This window comes from Eucalyptus grandis, chromosome 2 (genome assembly GCF_016545825.1).
Source record: "Eucalyptus grandis isolate ANBG69807.140 chromosome 2, ASM1654582v1, whole genome shotgun sequence".
NCBI lineage: Eukaryota > Viridiplantae > Streptophyta > Magnoliopsida > Myrtales > Myrtaceae > Eucalyptus > Eucalyptus grandis.
Genome location: NC_052613.1, coordinates 46,824,658 through 46,831,907, shown reverse-complemented (window position 1 = coordinate 46,831,907; position 7,250 = coordinate 46,824,658). Strand labels below are relative to the sequence as shown.

At 43.5% G+C, this 7,250-nt stretch overlaps 1 long non-coding RNA gene across 1 annotated transcript; it reads right to left on the bottom strand.

Moving 5' to 3' along the window:
• Positions 1 to 1,307: 1,307 nt before the first annotated feature.
• Positions 1,308 to 6,354, bottom strand: LOC104430142. Its single transcript, XR_005548698.1, has 5 exons — positions 6,132 to 6,354; positions 5,878 to 5,985; positions 4,858 to 5,584; positions 3,290 to 4,290; positions 1,308 to 2,620 (listed from the first exon to the last, which is right to left on the bottom strand). It is a non-coding gene; the product is annotated as an uncharacterized LOC104430142 (long non-coding RNA).
• Between the last annotated feature and the right edge of the window lie 896 nt (positions 6,355 to 7,250).

Below are 7,250 nucleotides of genomic sequence, written 5' to 3'. Positions count from 1 at the left end.
CCCGTCACTACAGGCATGAAGTCAGATCCCGCTTAGTGCACGAACGTCCCATCAACTCATAACTGGAGGGCACATCATGCTAGGGATGACCTTTCCAGTTTCTCTCCATTATCCTTCTCGCCAGGGAAACTTGCTTCCCAACTGCAGAGACGAACGCTTTGCCTTTCCCTCCAGCACCTCTTGCTGGGGCAGACATAGGGTGCGTTTGGGAACCACTTCCCAAAGCCCCTTTGAAGCCTAAAGGTACTTGGCCAAATGCTAGGCCGTTTGGAAAAAAAATTTGAGCCCGCATTCAGGGAATGCCAGCATGTGTGAAGCCGAAAGCCCAAGGCAGGGGGGGACCTGCCTTGGGCTTTCGGCTTTTTCGGCATGCCCACACGGGCACTGTTCATAACTTTTTTTTTCCGAAATTGTCCTCACGAATGTTTTGTTTTTCCGGTTCTTGCCCTTGTGTCGCAACCGGTTCATCTTCTCTGGGGATTCGGTTCCGCCGATCGTGAGCGGCCGGCGATCGCTAGAGGGACGCCGCGATCGTCGGGGGGTGGCGCGACCGACGCGGAGATGGCGCAACCGACGGAGGTGGCGCGACCGAGGGCGGGTCACCGCAAACCCAGATCTGGGGCGGCAGACGGTCTTCTCCTTCCGCGAGCTTCTTCTTCCGCGAGCGGTCGCCGGCGACCGTCGCCCAGACGAGCGACGCCAGGCGGTGGCGCGACCGCCGCGACCCACGGCAAGGTGGGTCACCGCGACCCCAGATCTGGGGGCGGGGGGTCGCGGGAGGACCTTGCCGCCCCGATCTGGGTTGCGCGACCTCGCGGCCCTCGGATGCAGGTCGCGGCGGCGTCGCGCGACCTCCGCGACCTCGCCGCCCCGATTCCCGAGCGCGGCGCGGTCGCGCGACCCCCGCGACCCGGATCCGGGCGGCGAGGTCCTCCCGCGACCTCGGCGCCCAGATCCGGCGTCGCCGGAGGTCGCCGGAGGTCGCGACGGCGTCGCGCGACCTCGCTGCCCCCATCCGGCGTCACCGGAGGTCGCCGGAGGTCGCCGGAGGTCGCCGAAGGTCGCCGGCGGCCACTCGCCCTTTGGTCAATTTTTTTAATTTTTCTTTTGATAAATTTTTTTTTACCACAAAGATCTTTTTGCAAATATAATTTCCCAAACGCTATTTTGCTCAAAATACTTTACAAAGAGCTTTCAAAGTGCAATTTACCAAACACGGTTGCATTTTGGAAAACACCTTTAAGTCAAAGGTATTTGCATTTTCCTAAAGACATTCCCCAAAAGTAGTTCCCAAACGCACCCATATTTGCTTGGATCGCATGGGACATCGAAGAGAATAACGTGGTCCACTCCAGTAAAGTCGATTCCTTGTAACGACCTGTCATATGGTTGAAAAATGATCAGGATCTTGCAAATACTTAAAGGAAAAATGAGAGTGCTTAAGGAAAGATAAGAGTGACATGTCTTAGGTAAATTCATGTGTGTCCAGTGACCCTGCCCCGCCTTTCATTCGACTGTGTCACAAACAGTGCTGTTAAAATCACTAGGTGCTGTTAAGAGACTCAAGACCACAGTGCCTCAGGCGCTCGGCTGAACAATGAGAGGTGCCAAGTAAAAAGTGGAGATTAGTCCATCAACAAACAAATTATTAGGTCTTTCATACTTAGAATCACAAGTTACTCGAGGTCTGCATTGTAGCACATATTGCACTGGTGCAAAGATGTTAACATAGACAAATCTTTTCTGAGGCAATACCTCAGAAAAGGAGCACCTCATCTCAGGTGCTTACCTTAAACAAAGAAACCTTGCCTGAGATGAGGTGAGAAGCAGAGGCTTCGCCTTGCTTTGCTTGAGCGCCTAGGTGAGTGCCTTGAGTGTTAGCTAACACTCAGCTCTTACCTATCCCAATTATTCACAAAACCATCAAGACAGAACAAGGCCTATCCCAGGCATTACTATTTTCATCTAATTCTTGTTGAGACTGACTCCATTATTAAATGTGCAAGCTTGAATTGAGAACTGAAGGCCTGGGTCTTGGCACGTTATGCATGGTTTAACTTACGGCTTACTTTTAGGGATCAAGCTCGGCTGCAAAGCAGATATATTTCTAGAAGCATAGTTTGATTGATATCAAACAAAGCAACTATACATACCTGTTGCTGCAAACCAAAAACAAGGAAACATCTTTAGATGGAGAAGGAGCAAACTCTTTCATATTTGCCTGCTGCAACTCTTGTGAAACAGTGGCATGAAAAGGTAGAACTTGTGTATCAGCGCTTTTCTGTCAATGCACTTCAATGCATTTTCAACTTTTCAACATGTCTCAATCTATATATGGAGAAGAGGACAAAGTAATGATGAATCCTCCATTCAGGTGGCTTCAGAACCTTCTCTCAAACTCCGGGCCAGGACTCAGTGAGATGGTCGAGAGAGAGAAGGAAATGTAATGAGTCAATTTCAAGCAGCCTTTACTGAAAGATCAACATACCTCGTTACAGAAAACAATCGCTTTGGTTACTGGGGTTTCTTCCGCAAACTGAATAAAAGTAGACTTCTTATTCAGGAATGCAGTATCTGGAGTCTTTTCACTGTCTTCCTCTCCACTACAATCTATGAGAAACTGGACATGATATGTAACCTAAATTAGTTCGTACAATACCTCTGTACAAAGTTAAATTTTGAGAATCAACGAACTGGCAAAATGAATAGAAACAATTTTCAGGACAACTGCAAAAACTCTTCTGCAATTTGAGGAAAGAAGAGAAACAGATAGGACCCTAATATAATCCTCAATCTCTCAGCACAATCAATGATAGGACCCTAATGTAATCCTCAATCATCTCAGCACAATCGATGAAATTTCAGAGACTTCTCCTGATTTTATTTCTCTTCACCTCCAAGCAGATTAAATGACTTACAGAATGCTGGTGGCACCTTTAGATGGTATAGACTGCTTTTGGCCAAAAATATACCAGACTACTAACACACGTGTTAAGAGACATTCAAGGAAAAAAAACCTTTCCACTCTTCATCCACTTTCCATCTTCCCCCATCAATATGAGGTAACCATCCACCCCCAAAACCAAAGCATCAACGTAAAACCATGCTCCATCACTTTTAGGGAGCATAAATGATAGCTTAGTTATGAGTAATATGTTGTCCAAAAGCATCCAAAAAAAAAAAAAAAATGTACAGACACAGACGTGAATCCTTTTTTGCCTAAATTAGATAATATTAGTGTATCCATTAGCAAATAACGGAAATTGGAATAATACAGCTTTAGACTAACCTCTACAAGTGAGGGCTTGTCCAATGAATGCCAGGTCTCATGATTACTTCACAGTGGGGAGGAATTTCAACTATTTTGTTATATATATCTACCAGCAAGGCCGTCCCAAACAGATACTGGGTGGAGACAGGTGAATAATTGATTATGCTTTGAAATGCTGCTTCAAACTCATCACTGCAGAGAATATCCACCTCATCCAAAAATACGCTGAGCATGAAGCCATAGATTATAGCAGTAATTGCAAAACAATCTGCAATATGTACAAAGATATCATGTACAAAAATATCATTCTTCTGTTATTGAGTACATTATAGCTACATAGAGCTCTTTGTTTGTAGCATAGCATGGATTGAAATCTGCTGAATGCCAAAATTATCCAGGCTTTGATGTCATTCAAATTCTTGGCAGGTAAATCCATTAACAAGAGATTTTTTAACTTCATATCCTATAACAAACAATATGACGAGTGCGTCAAGTGGAGCCTTCTCAATTTGTCACCAGTCATTTCTCAAAGATTTCTATTGGGGCTAACAAATAGCGATATATCCAACATTTTTGTAAATCAAAGCAAAGTTCTCCATAACTCAAGCCAGAAAATCAAGATTCAGCTGTGTATGTAAGAATAGAAATTTCGCGAAACTTTTCCTTTCCTCAAAGATTCAAAGAATGGTGATAATACACGGTGGAAGTACTAAATCAGAAAACAGTAGGACAATCACATTCTTTACTCAAAAACTGATGAGAAGATGATGATCTCGAATACCTCGTGCACCCAAACTTATTCATGCAACATTATACAATGCATAGGCATACCATCTAAGATCCTTCAACTCCAAAAAGCCTTCTTAAACAAGAAAAAAAAAAGCGACCAGAGTTGCTATTAGGACATCAACACCCTCTTCTATACTTTCCACCTGAGTTTTCTGCCTGAAACCACCTGTGGCAACCATAGACCAGAATGGAGCCCCAACCTTTGATATGGATCAGCAGTTACTCAAAACCTGTATACAGATATTAAGTATTACTCATGTGGGCGCAAAAGATCATGTTATGTTTGTCATCCACTACAAGCGAAAACAAGCATTGCTGTACATAAAACCAACTATAGAGTATCTCCAAATTTAGAACACTTCCATTTTCAACAGCTCCAAGGAGATTACTAGTTTTGCCTCATGAGTAAATTATGCACATCAGTAAGCAACTTTGCCGCTTCAATTGTATAAATGCCTTTCCAGGAACCCAATACGATATTTGAGATTGCAACACTTAGGAATCTCTTTTTCTTTTTTCTTTTTATTCCTTTTTTCAAAGAAGAAATGACAATTTGAGTATTATAGGCGGCAAGTTGTTAAAAACAGGTTGACTGCCACTGAAAATGAGTTGGAGTGCTTTTTTACCACAAATTTGCTACTTACGCAATAGCCTATCACAGCATAGGATGAGAGCTTAAATTGGCCATAAACTAGTAAAAGTTGATGAGTTGCTTGCCAAAGCATATAAGGGTAAAGGAATAGGCACAAGAAAGGACACCAACTACCAACCAGGAAAGCTAACTCAGTAGTACGTACCAGAACAACAACAAGGGCTTTGTGAGAACGATTTGCTAGGTCCTTACAGCTCTTCCTACCTGAGATGTTGGCCTATTGGTGCAAGATAAGCCAGCACTATTCCCGAGCCACTCTGATCAGCTATAATACAAGTCTTTCCCTCAATTACAAGTTTGAATGCCATAGCTAGCAGCCATCCATAGTTAGCAGCAATCTGAGTTGCAGTACACCAGGAGAAGACCTTCCTTTTGTCAAGGTGTAGAAAGAACACCTTGAAGTAAAGGCATCCACGGAAACCCCCCTGCCCCATCCTCTGAAATCTGAAATCTGCATTAGAACTGTGAAGTGAAGGCTCTGTTCCAACTATTCTGGTGGCAGATATGCCTTGTTTATTAGTTTCCATTAGGTGCACTGAATGATCCATTTCTTCTGTTTCAGTCCTTGCTGCGGCGTCTTTGGCAACTTTGGATTGGTAAGCACCTGATATCTTTCTTCCGAGTACAAGGATAGCTGCTTCCTCATTTTTCCCCAGTCAATCCAATTTAGAAAATGAGAGATCAGGCACATCAAAATGTAGATTTTCTGCTTCTGGTTCATAATCTTTGCAACTCGCTTGCTTTAGCTTGGAAGATTTTTCAACAAGAGATTTGATTCTCAGCGAATTCAGTCATCCAAACCTCTGCCTAAACCACTCATACTTGCCGTAGGAGAATCTCATCTTTCGGCAGGGTTGACCCATGATGAGTGCCTGTTAAAAAAAGAAATGACTGTCAGACTTCATTTTATCTCTGGAAAAACTAAATTCATCTCGAAGTTCTGACTTTTACTTATTGCACAGAGGGATTCGGTACGCTACAAGAAAGACTTAGCCCAGATTAAAATGGGAGAGAAACTTCCAACTCTGTGTCGCATATATTCGTTTTCAAGCCAAACTAAGAAAACCAAAATCATTTGCCCAATACTGCATGCCAAAATCATTTGCCCAAGACTGCATGATTTAGATAAGCTCCAAAACAAGATGTAGAGTTGGATATGTCATACATCTCAACGCAATGGTTCAGCCGCAGCTTTTGCACAGCACAAAATGCACATAACAATTGCTTGAGTCGTTCCATCGGCTTGGATACCAATTATCAACAACGGACTCACCTAAAAAAAAAGAAAAGAAGAAGAAGGGAATTCGTCATCAGAACGAACGGCATTAGTCATTCCAACTAGCACATTCACATCAAACACGTCTACAGTTGAATGCGAACTATGCAAGCTAACAGCTCAATTACTGAGATAAATCCAACCTTACTGTCTCATCGTTAATCAGCTGGTAGGCCCCCCCAGAGTCTCTAAAGTTGTCCCCCGGATCGCCCCGAACCGGACAAGCAGCGAATGCTGAGGGGGCCCGGTAGGAGAGGAGAGATGGTGGACGGAAGGGGAGAGAGGGGGCGCAACTTGAGTTGGAGCTGGAGCTGGAGCTGTCACTGTACTTTTGATGCCCAGAAGCTTCAGCTTCGCCTAGATTTGCTACCTAAAAGATACATTATGCATAAGATTAGGGGGGAAAATCGGTCCAACATCAAATTTATTTGTGAAACCTCAAACTTAATTTTCTTTTACCTTTTAGATAAGTAACAATGATTAGATTCATAACGAAGTTCCGTTTTATGCTGTCTGTGGGATCAAATATCCTAGGTAGAGAGGAGCTGCCTAACTTCAAGATGCCCACAAGGTAGAATTTGATATCGAGCTATTCGTAGTCTATTATTATACGGTGTGAAAATGGATTCACCAGCGCTTAAGAAATAGCTTGATCCCTAGATTACAACTTTTGATTCCTCGGCTTCCGCGCGTCCTGCCATAATCACCCCTCTTTCGATGCTTTGCGAAAGGAGCCTTGGATCTGGGAACATGGTGAAGAGGGTTGAGAGAAAATAACGTTTTTTCTTCCTCTCCTTCGCACAGTAATTCTTGTTGTTTTCATTGGTCTTTTGCACAAATAATTTATTTATTACTCTGTCTCTCTCCATTTATATTACTTTTCAATTTGCTTTGCTATTTTATTTATAGTTTATAAATTAATATTGTTGTCTTCTGGCCCCAGTCGCTCAAAGCAACCCACCGGTCACACCCGCCGCCAAGTGGCTGGGAACCTTAGCCTGTGAGCATTGACCAGTCCGATTCAGGCAGGGCGGATAATTCAGATAACCATGTCAACTTCAGAAAAGAAAATGCAAAAAAAAATAAGAATTGGGTGAGAAATTATCAGTAGAGGATGAACTAGTACATTTTTTTCTCTCCTCCTCCTTTTCTTTTTCCTAGTTCAGCAACCATATATGCCATTTACAGCATTGACAAACAGACCAAGCAGAACTCGCGAGCTCGGAATTATATCATTCACATTCTGGACCACAACAGCACCC